Consider the following 17,542-nt stretch of genomic DNA (forward strand, 5'->3'; position numbering starts at 1 on the left):
TATGTCAAAGGGTGTTCTTCCTATGTTTTCCTCTAAGAGTTTTATAGTGTCCGGTCTTACATTTAGGTCTCAAATCCATTTTGAGTTTATTTTTGGGTATGGTGTTAGGGAGTGTTCTAATTTCATTCTTTTATATGTAGCTGTCCAGTTTTCCCAGCACCACTTATTGAAGAGACTGTCTTTTCTCCATTGTGGGCACTTGGCACAGGCTCTGAAATTCTATGTTAACTTTAAAAACACACATGCTAACATAAAAGCATTTAATATTGTAGCTAGATAGTCCAAATGCCATCAGTTAGGATGCTTTCAGCTGCAAGTAACAGAACAACCATCCCAACCTGGATTAAATAATGAAAAGCTTTACCAGCTCATATAAAAGGAAGTCTGTGTAAAAGAGCAGGATGGGCTTCAGAGGTGGTTGATCCAGCATATCAGAGGCCTGTTCAAATACCCGGGTCCTTTCTGTCTGTCTCCTCTACATTCATGGGGTTTACTTCATCTCAAGGCAGATTTCCACTGAGGTTGTAGATAGTTGTCAGCATTCCTGGCTGTGCATGACCTTGTGCATGGGAGGAAGAGAAGAAGAGAAGCTTGTTGCTCTCTCTAAGGGTGAGAAGGTAATTTCCCAGATGCCTCCAGCAGATCTCACCTCATGAGCCAGAAGTGGGCTCTTGCCAGTCTACCTACTCCAGGAAAAAAGGGTGAGGTGAGCATCCTGAGATGCATGGTAACTCTGGGGAGAGAGGAATAATGAAGAGAATTGGGGCTCTGCTGAGGAGGAAGAAGGGGAGGCAACCAGCAGTATTCCCACTAGTCATTTTGTTTTAATGCTACTCTTTTGATGTCTGTTATGCCATAAGGTTTTTGAGTTAGAACTATTTTTTATGAGGCCATATGAGATGTCTTTCTTTTTTTCTGAGTAGTGTGATTTCTCTTTTAAGATAGCAGAGTGAAGCCAAATTTCAAAATATCCATCCTTTTAGACTTGAAGATATGAACAGCAAATGGATAAAAGTTAGCAGAAATATACCAACAGCAAATTCAAAGAACACAGCTGATGGTCAGTAAGAGAAATGAAAGTTTCCAAGAATTCAGAGGGTTTGGCTCAGAGTCGTTCTTCACCTCTTACTATGCAGAGGCTCTATGAGAGAAAAGGATAGTGAGCAAATACTGCAAAATCCTTAATGGGTGTGGCAGGAGAGTGGGTGAGTACAGGCAGTGCTGTGCTGTAGGAGCACTGGGAATTCCAGGTGACTGGAAACCCTTCCCTGAATGTTTCTCTCATGTGACAAAGAAAAGCATACTAGAGATCGTTATTTTGGTACGTCCCGGCTGGGAAAGAAGTAGAGAAGAAAGGCAGAATGACAGTAAACCCTGGAGCTGATTATCTTCATCAGTAAACTGGGAGTTAGCAGAACACCTGACAGAAGGCAACCTTGATAAAGGGAGTCTCTGGTGAACAGTAAGTGGAAGAAGTGGCACATAGTGAACCTGGGGTGACAGGGCTCCCTTATCTCTTTCATGGGCTAGTTAGGGGTGTGCATTGGATAGTCAGGATTTGAAGGAAACGGAATGATTACAAAGAAACAACCTGGGCTGACTCTTTCTGATGGAAATGAAATATCACAAGGATTGAGGGAATTACAGAATGTTAGGGAGGAGAAGAATATGTCCCTGGGAGAAGAGAGCAGAGTTAGGCAGCTTATAACCCTAGCCCCTGTTGAGCTGTATCCCTTTTCCTTTTATCACACTCCTGAACCTCCGTTCCCCCCAACACACCTGCACAAAGCTGCTAGAATGCAGCACCAGCTGAGGATGTGGCTGGGAGGGGAAAGGTTCCCCTAGACTACACAGTAACACCGACAGAAGTGCTCCACAGAACGTCCTGAGCCAATGAGAAGACACAGCCAGGCCTGTGCACTCACAGCAAGGTGGAGAGGAAGGCACAGTGCCTACAGAAAAAAGATGCAGTCTGTTCTGGAAGAAATAATAATTTCCCTTCAAAACAGAAGAGAGTCCTGCATGAGCTGTTAAGAACCTGAGTTTCATAGAACATTGGCTCAGAAATGATGATAATAATAAAATAACAGAATGAGGTGGAAAGGGGAAAATATGGGTCCAAGGAGACTCATAGAGAACCAATTTGCAGAATAAACAAATTAGAAGCATCTAGGAACGGAATAGTCATGGCTGAAAAATTAACTTACTGACAGAGCACAATCTTGAGATATTCAGTGAGTGCAGAAGAAAAAGAAACAAAGATTGAAACAAGTGAAGATGATAGGTGTGATATTGGACTTCCTGGAGGCGGAGCTGAGCTAGAAGTATGGGCCTTCAGTTTTTTGTTCAAGTTCCTCTTGGAATTAGGTTTTTGGTTGCAGAGAATTGACCACTTTAGACAGCACTCATTTGGAAATGTGTAAGCATTAACAAATGGTGAAAATGAATGTTCATGTTCTTCCTAGAAGAATACCAGTGAGATGAAAGATTTATTTATAGCCTGAGATACCAGGAAAAGTCCCCTTTGAAGCAATTTGTTTCCTGGCAGTGATACTAAAAGCTCCCTTCCCCCACCACAGGATGATTTTTCTGTGCTTTTCAGGACCTGGTCTTTTGCTAAATGTAAATACTGACCTGCTGATCTCAGGGCAAGCTGCTTTTCCTATAGCCAGAACCCACTTTGTAGGACAGGTTCTGTGGAGAAAAAAAATTTTTTTGTTCTGTCAGACATTTATGGTTAATCATTGACATTTTCTACATTTAAAAAAAAAAAGTCTCTCAAGTAAGTCTGGGTGATAGGTTAGCATGAAAGAAGAGCAAACAAATCCACTAATGTTTACTTTAGTTGACTAGAAAACTGAACTTTCATTCCTTGCATGTCACCAAGTATGGTTTAGAATCTTTACGTTCTAAATTGCTGTGGGGAGTAGATCATAGAGCAGAAATTGGTGGCTGGAATGAACTTGTCGTGAATTATTCATTCACTACCTAGTTCCTAGGAAATCAGCTGGAGGAAGTAGTTAGTCCAGTTTGATCACAGGAGTGGTATGCTAAGGGCTCTAGCAAGCCCTTACAAGTCCGGCAGCAGCGACGATGTGCTTCTGCTGGCTGCTGTAGGGCAGCAGCTGCTGTGCATTGCAGGCAGAACCAAGGAACATGCTGCTGCGGGAGAGCTGCACTGAGGACTCCCTGATGCTTCTTGCCAGAAAATGAAGCTTCAGGTAGGAGAAGTGCCCTGTTAGCGTGGCCAGATTTCTCATGGATCTTAGGGATGCCATTAGGCCTTATGGAACAAATCTGCATAGAACTGGAGTTGCTCAAGGGTGCCTCACTAGTGAGGTTGCCAGCCAGAGAAGCTTAGCAGTTTATTTCCATTTTCAAGGGTGTACTTTGTTTCTAACAAAACTGTTCCTTGAAATTGTGAAAAGTATTTTTGCGCCAAATAAACATTTAAGTCTATAAATTATAGCATATGTTTTAATGATATCTCCTACTTTTGGTGTAAAAAATGTCTTTTTTATTGACATAATATTGGTCATATAATTTAAAATCATGGAATTACGACTTTGGAAAATCATGAGAAAGACAACTTAGTTTATAATTTGCATGAGCACAGCTGCAGGCTCCATTGTATTTTCTAGAGGAAAGGCACCTTGGTTCTTTCTGCTGGAGCATTCATTTTGGGAAGATCTTTTAGCTTCTCATCAGATGGAAAATGCATAAAAGATGGAACAGTAACAAAGGGTCTTTGTTCTATTTGTTGGTATTATTTACTGTGTGTACGTGCGCACGCGCACTCTCTCTTTCTCTATCTTTCTCAGTAAGCCAGACATGTAATTTCATTTGGCAGGGACATTCTAATGTTGCCATTTGCATGTCTGTCTTATTTTGTATGGATGCTCTCTCTGTTAACTTTGCTGAGGCTATGAGTTGCTCTTGAGCTGGAGGGACAAAAGTAGTAAAGATGAAAAGAGTCAGCCTCAAGGAATCTGGGCCAAATTGGATATACCTATTTCATCATGAAATACCATTTATAGTTTTGAAACTCTTAAGTAAACAAACATCCCTTGAACACATACACTCTGAGCTCTGAGACAACCAATGAAGATCAACAGTCTCCTTCTGCATCATTTTCTTAAGCTCCACAAGAGAAAGGCATCTTTGTTGTTCACTCATCATTCCCAAGGGCCTAGAACAGTACTGGGCACATAGTAGGTGGTTAATAAATGTGTTCCCTGAATGAGAATGTTCTGTACTAAAGAAAACAGTCTTCCTACAAAGGTTATAGTATTTACAGTGTTACAGTTTCTATGAAAACTTTTACAACAAATGTATTCTGAATTGTATTGGTAAAGATTTTTCAGGTAACTAAAAGGAATTATGTATTTCTTGGATATATAGAGTTTTAAAGCGGCAGAAATTAAAATCCATTGATTTTACTGTCTGCGTAATTAAGGATTTTAAAAAATCAACAGTGAATACAAAGACGTTTCATTTTTTGGTGTAACTTTATTTCATGTTCAAAAAATGAAAATTACTTAATGGAATATGTATTTGGAAAAGAGTGTATTCATCAATACCTTACTAGGAATATTATCATTCTAATCGTGCCATGTTACATGTAACATTTTAAAAAGCATTTATCATTCTATGTCAGAAGGCTTTTAAAACTCTAAACCCATTTATTCATAACTTCTAGGGTAAGTTTAAGACTGTAGTATGTTTGGAGCTGAGTGGAACTAAGCAGGGCAACATATTCCCCATAGATAATATCACATTTGAGAGCTCAGTGGAACCAAAAGGGGTCATCTCTGTTAACTTCTCTCTCCTCCCCGCTCCCACAGAAGCCCACTTTATAAAGGACAAAACTGAAATCCAGAGAACATAGATGAATGGCCCAAGAACAAATGGTTAGCTGTTATGGTTTTACGCTTGACCATCTCAAATTTTTTAGTTGCTGGTTACTTCATTATTGCCACATTAAAGCTTAAAAAAATGAAGCAGATAATCACACTATTATAAATTTGGACTGTATTATTTTACTGAAGACAACTATTAGTGCATCTTGCATTACTTTAAATAAATTGTCTTAGTCTATTTGTTGAAATACAGTTTTATAAATTGTAGACTTTTCACCCTTTTGTGCTGTATTTTTTTTCCTGAGTTAAAATTGTAATGTCTAAATGTGCCCTAAATTTTATTTCAAATTTGAACTTTTTTATAAAATGATATTTTGTTCTATTTTTGTTACTCCTTAAAAGTATCTGGGTTTTGCTTTTATTTTTGAGATGGATGTAGATTGTTGCATAATTTTTCTGAGTCCTTTTTACCGACTATATTAGCCTGCTTGGGTTGCCTTAATAAAACGTTACATGTGTGGAGACAGAGAGGTATCTCTCTCTTTCCCATCTCAAAGGGATAAGCAAAATGTGGTAAATCCATACAATAGAATGTTATTTAGCCATGAAAAGGAATGAAGTATTGATACATACTGCAGCATGAGCAAACCTTGAAAACATTATGTTAAGTGAAAGAAACCAGACGTAAAAGGCCACATTTTGTCTGACTCCATTTTTATGAAAGGCAGAGATAGAAAACAGATGAGTGGTTGCCTAGGGGCTTGGAAGAGGGGAATGGGGTTTTGTTTTAGGGTAGTGAAAATGTTCTGGAACTAGAGAGGGATGATGGTTGCTGAACATTTTAAGCATACTAATGTCACTGAATTGTGCACTTTAAAATGGTTGAAATGGTAAATTTTCTGTGTGTTTTACCACAAGAAAAAACAAAAAAGATGAGCTTACAACCAGAAAAATATTTTTTCAGGAAAAGGTAAAATCATTATTCTAATGAACATATATTAAGGAATTTATTATACTCATGTGATATAAAAGAACTAGCAGATGTTTGACCAGTTCAAAGGAAAAGTCAAAAGAGCACCAATTGATGTAAAGGAAATATTGAGAACTGCAAATGGAGACAGAACTGATTTTTCCATGGGAGGGGGGTGGAAGTCAAAAGTCACTCTCAAATAGGACATCACTTACTTATTAAGTACCTACATTGTACAAAGAATTGCACATAGCTCATAGTTTTCCATTGAAGCTCAACATTTTTCCCCTATAGTCTCCCCTCTTTTGATAAAAAAATCTCATAGAAAAATTATTCTTGATCAAAATTAAGATCCTATTGGATTTGGCCTGATTATTTATATAGGGACAACAAGAGTGTTAATTTCCCTTATGGGCCTTCTTAAGTTGCTTTGCTGGAAGTTTTTCTAAGGAATATCAGAGTAGATTTTTTAAAGCCTCATTATTTGTGGTCCTAACATTAGGAAGCCAAACCAAGAACTTGCTCTCAAATTTCACTTATAGCACCTATAAATTTTCCTAATTTCTTGCAGTCCCCCCAATACTCTGTTTCCTAGGCCTGCCAGGAAGTGGCTTTCCTTACTTGTCTGTAAGGCTGGGAACCTTGTAAGCCAGTTTTCCCAAGAAGGGCTCTGAAAAACACAACCTGAGTTCCTTAAATGTGCCTGGTCATATCTGATTGAATGAGCACCATCCTTAAATGTGAGCTTAGCTGCAAAATCAGAGTTTCCAATTATGTCCTAGTAAGAAAGAGGACAGATTCTTATTGAACCTATGCAGGTAACTTTATTGCTATGAAGATAAGAATATGCAATAAGAGTTATGAATTCTGGAGGGCTCAGGCAGGGAGAATAAGATATCATTGACAGGGGTTTCATTTCAGTTTATGAAAGCAGAGTCTACTAAATTATTGTGAGTTAAAGGAAAGAGAAAGGGTTTCCTTATATATTTAGGAAATAGAACATTCAAACAGTATCAAGAACGTTTAAAACAAAACTAACAATATTCCCTCATCAATTCATTTAACCTTGTTTGCTTAGTTCTTATTGCACTGAATCTTGGTAAGAGTTCTGGAAATCATGACTTAGTTCACTGGTATGGTCTCAGAGTTGTTTAAATGATGCCATCAGAGCCTGTACCCAAAAGTACCTGGCATAGTCCTTTTCCATGGGCCTCTGACACAGCCCTCTCGCCTGTAGCTGATTGCAAGAGCTTTCAGGGAAACGTCAGACTAAAATAAACAAACAGAAAATATCTGTAGATGGCAGAAGACTTAAAATGGCTGTGCTTACTCTATTAGTGATAATTTAAAAAATGAAATATCTCATGAGAGAGTTTATTTCAAGAAACATGTAACTGGCAGGGAAATTTGGCTATTTCTTTGGCATGCAAAACAAGATAATTAAGTCAGTCCCCCCCAAATTTTAGACAAAATAATTATAAACATAATAAACTCTATATTTAAGGAATGCAATGAACAGTACATCTGATTTATAAAAAATGAATGAGCATAAACTTTACAGAGAAAAAAATATTCAGGTATAATATCCTTAGACATTAATGTACCATGAATACAACACAAATATATCAGGACTGTCAAGTAAAGAGATTCAGTAAGTCTGAAATAGGTCCTAAATTTTCTGTATATTAATGAAACTCCATAGTAGGTGATGGGAATCCCCAACTGAAAACCATTGGCCCAGAAGATGCTAGATTCAAATATTAAAAGTAAAGTAGTGACCACGTTAACATTTAAAAAAAAATAACAGAAATCCTGTCTGATAACAACTGCAGAGTACAGAACAGCATCAGGACTCTGATAAATAGAAATGTATCGTGACAGCGCAGTACTGACAGATCTCTTCTCATTTCATAACTCTTCCCATGCAGTTCATCAATAGTAACAAATCAAGAAAACCTAGTTAGTCTCAGTACCTTTCCTTTTATAGGATGAAAAGATAAACCTTTGTGATTTTTCAGGGCCCCCCTGGGAAATCTCAAAGACAGGTTTAGGAGCAAAAGATATCATGAAATTTTGATTTCATTTTATTTTACATTTAGGATTTGATTTTGTGAAGACAAGAAACCAAAAGTTTTCAGGAGATTTGAACATTTAAAAGAGAAATTTGATCATGGGTACCTGAGAAACAATGACTACTCATTTTAATATTTACTCTAGCTTTTTTTAAAATATAAATTTATTTTTGGCTGTGTTGGGTCTTCGTTGCTGCCTGTGGGCTTTCTTTTTTTTTTTTTTTTGGTTGCGGCGAGTAAGCGGTACTTTTCCTTGCGGTGCGCAGGCCTCTCATTAAGGTGGCTTCTCTTGTTGCTGAGCACGGGCTCTAGGCACGCAGGCTTCAGTAGTTGTGGCTTGCGGGCTCAGTAGGTGTGGCTCGAGGGCTCTAGAGCACAGGCTCAGTAGTTGTGGCACATGGGCTTAGTTACTCCGTGGCATGTGGGATCTTCCTGGACCAGGGCTCGAACCCATGTCCCCTGCACTGGCAGGTGGATTCTTAACCACTGTGCCACCAGGGAAGCCCAGTGACTACTCATTTTAAAGTGACAATAAACATTTGAAAAATAAGCATAGAAGGTAACGTTATTGTAAAGAATTTAACTCTTTCATAAGTGAGGAACCTTTGTTTTCTACTTAAATCAAGGACATAATAAAGCTAACATAAAAAGCACAGAAAATTAATCTGATGAAACGCAGAGTCTGTTACCTAGGGATATTGTAGAGAAGGTAAAGAATAACTCTACTGAGAATAAAGAGGTTAAAGAATAACCTCTTACTGAGAGAAGACCAATTATCAAGAAAATTTGTAATTTTAACAGTTAAAATAAAATTCTAGTTTTGCATCAGCATAATATTTGATACTAACGGAATTACAAGCTCTTTTATGAAATCTCATTAATTAACCCATGAAGAATGAGCCCGCTTGGGCTAGGGCAAATAAAATTCCCTTTCCTCAAACCTTCTACAACTTTCTTGTTTTGTTCTTCACAATTTCTTTCTCATCCTGGAATAACCAGCCCTTCTATTTTAGGACAAAACTATTTTTTCCCCTTAATAAACCAAAAACCCATCTCATTACTGAACACATAAAGTTGTACCTCTTGTTCACCATTGTTTCTAGTGGTCTCATTCACATGTGTTAGTTTTGACTTTTAACCAAAGTAACTTCTGTTACACAGAGGGAACTAGAGGGTGGATAATTGTGAGTTATCACACACCATCATTTTAGCAGACTAGCAGGGCTAACATCCAGCATTAATACAACTTTTTATAGCTACATGTATTCTTATACAAGTCTTGTAGAGGCAAAAATTGAACACGTTTAACAGATTAACAGATTCAGAGATGCAGTCTCTTTGTAGCACATAGAAATATGAAGCAAAAGTATGTAAATTTAAAATTATGCTTACTAATAAATGTTTCAGTATTCTCACTTATAAATATTCTAGGCATCCAAATATAAGTTCATCAAAATAATGATTGGATTTGGTTAAACCCAGATTTACATTTTTCATAATCTTAAACATTAGGTAGAGGTAATGGTAGTTTTTTCAATCAGAAAACTTATAAGTTTAGGAAAAATACCCAGATAGAATAAAAATCTATGCTTATACTTAACACTGATAAATCAGAAAAGACATAGCTATGTTTATTAAACGATAAATATTAGGCCAGTCTCATTTGCCAAAAATTTGCCTAAATTATGTTAATCTGATTTCTTAAGACATTTCTGAATTGGTTTCTGTAGGGATGTTTTTATAATCTAGCACACTGAAAGTATTAGAATTTCACCTTCCCTACTTTCTAGGAATTTTAGGAATACTCTATTTATACAAGTACTTACCTATATAAGTCAACTTCTGGTTCTAGATTCCCTTAATATCAGAGATTTTATAATCTAATAAGATTTATAGTCTAATTTAATACCATCCCTAGGTAGAAAATTATTACACCTTCTTCACACAATGAAAGTTAAAGACCTTTCTGAATTACAGACACATAGACATGCAGACACAAAGCTTATAGCTTCAATTCCAAAATTTCAGTCGTGGGTCAAGAGTAAACATAAAATTACAAAATTCATTGGTCTGTATCAAAGAGTTGTTTTCTTTCCTGTGGCTATGAGTTCTTAATTGACTTGAGCTCTGAACAAATAGACAAACAGAAAAAACTAACAAATCAGGTTATCTGTAGTCTTACCCATTAACCCATTTATAGAAATACAGAGGTTATAAAGATGATGAGACCATAAAACCAAATTCCCAATGGAAAATAATTTATCAGACGTAAACAAATCAAGGCAAATATAGTAGAGAGCCAAAGTTCTCTCCCTTCCAGGCAGATCCCAGTTTTCCCACCCAGGATATTTGAATAGGATAGAATCATGTGGTTTCAATAGGATAGCTCTAAGCGATGGCTCTGACTGTCCTAAAGGAATTAATGTTATATTGGCCTTCAACCATTCACTGTGGCAAGCAGTAGGGGCAGAATGTTGCTAGGGAACAGAAATTCCCTCCTAGCTCAGACAGTGGCTAGACCAAAATACTGGCATTAGCTACCAGCTTATGCCATTGATTAGAAACAAATAAATGGATAGCAACTTAACTGTAACAGAATTTGGCACCAGGACCTGGAGAGTTGCAAGTAACAGACCCTAATGTGGGAATTGACCAAATGGATTTAAGTGGTGATAGATAGGCAATCTCTTGTCAACAATGATTGTTTTAGGCCAGTCAGCACCCACTCCTAGAGCTGGGAGTGGGAGCCAATCCTACTGAAGGGCAAGGCTGGGAAAATCAGGGCAAAGGTGTCTAGTTGAAAGCAAATATTAGGCCTTTCTAGTATTCCCCTTTTGCAGACAGAAAAATAAAATATTAAACTTGAGATTTTCTTGTACTTTATTTCCCAAATTGAGCAATTTGATTATTATATCATGGGCATGGATTTCTTTTAGTTTATCCTTTTTGGAGTTCATTCACCTTCTTTAATCTGTAGGTGTATGTCTTTCTCCAAACTTGGGAAGATTTTAGCAAGTATCTCCAAATATTTTTCAGCACTGTAATTCTTCTTTACTTTTTGGATTCTACTGATAGGACTGTTAGACTGTTTTGCTTCACAGATCCCTGAGATCTGTTCATATTTTTTAAAAATCTTTTTTCCTCTCTGTTGATTAAATTGAATACTTTTTCTATCAAGTTCTTGATTCTTTTATTCTGTCATCTCTCTGCTATTGAGTCCATTTTATTTCAGGAGTGTTGTGATTGCTCATTTGAGTATATTTATAATGGCTGCTTAAAGTCTCCATCAGATCTCAGCACCTCTGTCATCTTGTTATTAGTGTCATCTTGTTATTGGTGTCCCATCCTTTATTTTTAACCTGTTTGTATTTACAGTGTTTTTCTTGTAGGCAGCATGTAGTTATGTCTTGCTTTTTTATTCAGTCTGAAAATCTCTGCCTTTTAATTAGGGTGTTTAAACTGTACACTACACACACACACACATGAATACATACACATGTATGTGTATATAGCTAAACTTTTATAACTGTACATTCATAAATCGTTGTAAAAAATGATACAGAGAGAAATCATGTATTCTTACCCCACTCCCTCTATCTTCTCTTTTTCCTGCTATCAAATGCTTTCTAAGAATTCCTTTTTGTTTTATCTGTGGTGTTAATGACTACATATCTTTGTATAGCTTTTTCAGTGTTTGCTTATCATTTGAAGTTTTGATTTGATTGTTTTTTATATCTTAAATATCTTTAACTTTTTGAACATTTGGAAAACAGTTATAATCGTATTTTGAAGTCCTTTTCTGCTGATTCTAACATGTGTACCAGTTTTAATTGACTATTCTCCTCATTAGAGGTCATGTGTTATTCCTTCTTTGCATCTCTGGTATAAATCATTTCTAATGCATACCAAAGTGCAGAGCAAAGCACTTGTATGATTGAGTTGCTGCCTGAACTAGTTACTTTTTTAAATGGAATATAATTTTTACTTGAAAGAATAACAGTCAAACTATAGTTATTTTGACTTGGGTATTTGACAAACATTTTCTCTAAATTGAATGAATGAGCCAGTCTTTCACTTTAAGGAAAGGAAGCAACACGTTTTTTTGCCAAATTTGAGGTTTCTAAGCAAAAATTAGAATTTCAGAAAACTTGTATCCACCACTGAGCTTAGTAGCTTTTCAATAATTAAAGATTCTTATGATGCAATTGATGGTCATATTAATGAATGTGGGGGTTTTTGATATTGCATAATAAAATGTGTCAATCTTGGAGATTTGCAAAATTCAGTGAGCCAATAATCTCTAAATGGCCAAGGTGTGATGTTATAAAGTCATGCATGGTTAAGAGATTGTTTCAAAGAAAGATGGGGCAGTTGATTTTAATGGAGTATTGAAAGTTCATTAATATCATTTCAGAGTCTAAATGCCAGGTAACTGTTGAGTTTTTGTGTAGTACAAAGAATAATATCCACAATTGTTTCATGGTTATTAAAATACATATTCCTTTTCTAACTATATAACTGTATAAAGCCAAATAGTCTTCATTTACTTTAGTCAAAACAGCATATCAGAGGACATTGAATGCACAAGCAGATATGAGAATTCAGCTGTCTTCTATTCATTAGACAATAGCAAGATTCATAAAAATGTAAAAACATACTACTCTGCTCACTTTAGTTGTTTGTTTGTTTGGAAAAATAGTTGTTTTTCATAGAAATGTTATTTATTTTAATTTGGTTTATTATTGTTAATTCTAAATGAATTGAGATATTTTTTAAATTGTCTGTTTTAATTTCTAATATGGTAAATGTCAATAGATACAACCCACATAAACAAAAGGTTTTTGGAGTCCTCGGTAATTTTTTATGTTGTGAAGGAGTCTTGAGACCAAAAGTACTGCTGTTCCTCCTGGCATGGCATATATATTCCAGGGTGGCTGAGGGCAGGAGGAATGCTGGAGAAAGGAATAGCAGTTTCAGGAAAGGAAAATTTTTCCCAGAAACCCTCAAGGGTAATATCTTTAGAGAGAACGTTCTTACATATTTACCCTTCGTTGCAAAATAGTGTGAGAAAGTGAGAACTTTTGGTTGGGTCTGTTGCTGCTCAGAATAAAGTTGGAGTTCTGTTGGTGGCATGGATATTGGGTAGACAGTTACCCATGTCTGTTACACATAAGTTGGTGTGTGTGTGTGTGTGTGTGTGTGTGTGTGTGTGTGTGTGTAATGACTGGTCATGTTCAGAGTTTCAGGGAAACTCCCACATGAAGTTCTTTTGTTTGACTACTTTATACAGAGTCCCCAAAACTTGCTTAGACACCTCACCTCATTGTCATTTTGTTAATTCTTGGCTTTTTCCGGGGCATGTTTGGTCTCAGTAGGCTCTGCATCTTGGCTGTACACGCAAGGTACATTTTATTGGAGTCACATATGGACTTGCAAAATCATTGACAGGACTGATTAAATTGTGAAATGTCCCATATTTTTCAACAGAGCTTCTCTTTATCTTTGTGATTTGGTAACTTCTTACATTAACAAAACTTTCCTTTCTCACACCTTGACTCAGTTTTTTCCAATCTATTTATCAGTCTGTTCCCTGACTGACTTATTTGTATTAACCCAATTGTGAGCTCACTGCCATCTTTTACACAGAAATTTACCTTTTCAATAGTCATGATTTGCTTTATAAAAAATGAGTCATAGCCTTTATGGATTATTCTGGCCTGGGATTTAGAATCAGACTTGCATCTTAAAGTGTGGCCTGGGGACCAGCAGCATGGGAGTCACCTGGGAGCTTATTAGAAACACAGAATCTCAACCTACCTCAGACCTAACAGTCTGATTTTAGCAAGATCCCTAAGTAATTCAAGTGCACAAAGTTTCAGAAGGACTGGTCTAAGGGAGACAACAAGTGAGAAGAGGGCATGGAGCTGTGTTCTGAGGAGGCTTCTTGTTTAATGTAGACAGAAAGAGTCCATAAAGAGATGTGGAGATGAGAGCCAGACAGGGAGGGAGGTGTGTGGTATAGCAGTGTGACATCTCCATGCCCTCTCTGAGGAAGGAGGGTGCAGTGAGGCTCTCGTCTCTCCCAGGGTTACAGGATGGTGGGACCCACTGAGCAGTGACAGAACGTATTAGAGACTGTGTGAAGATAATTTGCCAGGGTTTTTATCACTTAGGCACTGAAGTTTAGTTTCAGCTTGAACTGGATTGGAACTCTTTTTCTCTTTGTTATGCCTGGTTCCAGTTCTCAACATTGATGTTTGGCAAACTTTCCTTCTTCTCATTTGGAAACTTGACATTCTGACTGTAGGAGAGAATGGTGTCACCCACTCTACCTGATGTAATTTACGTATGTGCTTTTTTTATGTCATTCTTCACCTTTTCCCTAGATGTACATTCCTCATTGAAACACTATTTCAAGGCACGTCTGTGGTAATGTTAACATTGGCACAGGCCTAGGAGTTAGATTTATTTTTGTCGGTATTCTGTGACTGATACAGTTGTTTGTATATGGCAGTTGCATAGTAAATAAATATGGAATGAATGAGAAACTGACTTGAATGAGTCCTGGGATTTGCTTCCTTTCAGTAAGTCCAAATAAATGTAGCAGTGTTTAAGGAAAAAAAGAACCAAAAATATGATCTTTTGAAACCGAATTGTTAATTTCCTGCCAAGTAGTGGAGAAGCAATACCAAATATTGACAGCTTTCAGCCTTTAAAACATCTGTATCTTCTGGGGCTGGCTGTTTGATTTTACCATGTAAAATATTGAATTGTTCTAACAAGAAAGACAGAATAAAGGCTTTACTTCATTAAATTTATTTCTCAAGTTCATAAAGTAAAGAGCAACTTTTAGATCTCAGTCTGGATTTATAATGTTACCTAGCTTAACAGCCAGGCTTCTCCCTACCTCAGTACTATTCTTTACGGAATAATGAATGTCAGAAGGTCTAGGACGTGAATTATTGCTGCTCAGAACTTTTCTGTAGATTTCCAGATGGTGTTAAACTGGCCATTTCTTGTAAGGTAGCAGGTGATTTGATAGTGGTTATAATTGGTTTTCTGTACAAATAATCCAAAGCATATGGTACCTTTGTTTTAATTTAGTAGACTAAATTAAAATTTAGTAGTAACTCGCCAGCAGGTGAGCCTTTAAGTCGGATTCACAGCAGTGTCGTATGTTTGTCCCTAGTACGTTCTTGACTCATGAATGAAACTTGAATGATTATAAATTTACCTTTTCTGTGGACAGAGGGACTCATTTCCCAGAGAGGTAGATTTTGGTGATATATTGCCAACACCTTGAGCACACTTTATAATTTTTTCTTTTCCTTTATAACTATCTAATTGTCGAGCTTAAGACCAAGAAGCATTCTGTGAGACTAAACACTTAATAGCACTGTCTGTATTGTATTACATTTAAGAGACTTGAACTTCTATTCCTGCTCAGATTTATAAAGTAAGGGAGAATTTAATAAAATTATTCCCAAAATTACACAAACACATTGCTATAAAGACAAAGAAGACAACATTGCCAAAACGCGTGCTGACTGCAGGCTACTTGGGAGATCTTGAAACACTTCTTCATCATCATTTTAGTCATATCAAGTATTCAGGAGCCAAGTGTACAGAAGTCAAGGAAGTCTGTGATTTGGTGGATTGAGGGGAAGGAGAAAGTCAAAATTTTCTTGGTGGCCAGCTTTCTTTAAGGAGAGCCTTGGTGGAATGGAATCAGCTCTTCCTCAAAGGAGTTTTTAAATGACAGCTCCTTTGTACTTCCTTCTGATCAAAGAATTTTACCTACATCTCAGCCTTCTCTGATCTTTGCCATGGTTATTGCATGGCATGTGAACTGAAAAAGAGAATAGATAATTTTTAAAATACACGTTAAGATCATCTCTTCCATTTGTAATAGTTTTTTATTTAACTCATTTGATTTAGAGCAAGGCTGAGTGGATTCAGGGAAGGTTACTTTATTATTTTTAAAAATCAGATTTACATTTGGAACATTTGCTTTTTTTAGAAGTTTATAGTGTGGAATATTATTGTATTCATTTGCTAGGGCTACCATAACGAAGTACCACAGACTGGGTGGTTTAAACAACAGGAATTTATTTTCTCACAGTTCTAGAGGCTAGAAGTCCAATAACAAGGTGTCAGCAGGTTTGGTTTTTCCTCTGGACCCGTTTCCTTAATGTGTAGATAGATGGCCATCTTCTCCCTGCATCTTCTGTGTATATCTGGGTCCTAATTTCCTCTTCTTCTAAGGACACCATTCATATTGGATTAGGGCCCAGCTTAATGGCCTCATTGTAACATAGTTACAATGTTAAAGATTCCCACCTCCAAATGTAGTCAGGTTGTGAGTAATGGGAGTTAGGACTTCAACATATAAATTGGGGGTGGGAGGTTAACAATTCAGTCTGTAACAATTGTGTATCAGGGAGGTCAATTTAAAAGCAGAAAGAACAGGTAGAATTACAAGAAGAAATGAAGAAAACATAAACGAAGGCATTGACAGTAGGAAATGGAGATGGGATTTGGGATTGAGAGATATTAGGGAGGAAGAATTTGTTTTTAAGACTTTGTGACTTGAAGGTGGAGGAGTGTGAGAAGGAGGAGGCTAGCAGGACTCTCAGATTTCTCTAACCCAGGAGGACAAACAGGCTTGAGGGAGTAGGTGTGAGCTGGGCAGTATCCCTACAGAGTACCCAACACTTTGCAGCCAGACAGCCTGGGTGGGGTCATCTGTCCTGCTTTCCCCTTCCACATCTTATAGCAGCTCCTCATCGCATGGACCACATGGTATACGACTGAACACGCAGCTTCTTGCTTCTGAACCTCCACTTGAATGCTTCTTAAGATACTTATTACTGCTGTCTTATTTTTACAGTTATTTCCAAATTCCTGTTTTCTTGTTAATAAATTCCTTTAGGGCAAGGACTATTGTTTTGTTAATCTTTGCCAGATTCTCCAGTATCTCATAGCTGGCCTGGTGCATAATAATTTGTGCACAGCAAATTCTAGTTGAGGGAATGATTTGTTAGTAGGATTGTTATGTTCAATTACTTGTTTGCCCATTTTAATCAAAGCTTGATACTTAACACCTGTTTGGTTTTCTTGCAGCATGAGAAGACTTTGGGACATTCCATGAGTCATTCAAGTAACATTTCTAAGGTAGAGTGCCACTGAAATATGTTATTTTTGTAACTTGGGGTTTTTATATTCTTATACTGGCATGTGTTTACACTCTTCTCTTTTAAAGACATAAAGTTATCAGTTCATTACTTTAATCCGCTCTGGGATCATGTGAGGTATATAGCAGTTATATTTTTCTAGTGAGGCAATTCTGAGTGTGTGTTGGGGGGAGTGACTAATAGGAGAAAACCCCATTTCTTCCAGTAGAAATTGTTTACTTTCAGGTAAAAGAAATCTCAGAGAGTCACCAGAGAATCTGTCACCTCAATTAGGAATGCATTTCCCTGATGGTAATAAAAAACCAACTCTACTGACTTAAATAACTATAGATTTCTGTTGTTCTGATGACAAGATGCCTGGAGGTGGATGGTTCAGGGCTGACGCAGTGCTCACAGATGTTGCCAGGGACCTAGGCTCCTTCCGCTTTCTTTGTGCCACCTTCCTTG

The 17,542-nt window shown here is 37.0% G+C and overlaps 1 protein-coding gene across 2 annotated transcripts in view; it reads left to right on the plus strand.

Annotated features, from left to right (window-relative positions):
- The window catches only part of ZFAND4 (zinc finger AN1-type containing 4), a 201,238-nt gene extending 184,163 nt beyond the window's left edge, over positions 1–17,075 (plus strand). For both annotated transcript variants that reach the window (XM_028481303.2, XM_028481305.2), the window contains exon 14: positions 17,025–17,075. The gene's annotated coding sequence lies outside the window, so the exon portion shown is untranslated. The remainder of the gene's footprint in view (positions 1–17,024) is intronic.
- The last annotated feature ends 467 nt before the right edge of the window (positions 17,076–17,542 follow it).

Source organism: Physeter macrocephalus, chromosome 20, assembly GCF_002837175.3.
Source record: "Physeter macrocephalus isolate SW-GA chromosome 20, ASM283717v5, whole genome shotgun sequence".
Classification (NCBI taxonomy): Eukaryota; Metazoa; Chordata; class Mammalia; order Artiodactyla; family Physeteridae; genus Physeter; species Physeter macrocephalus.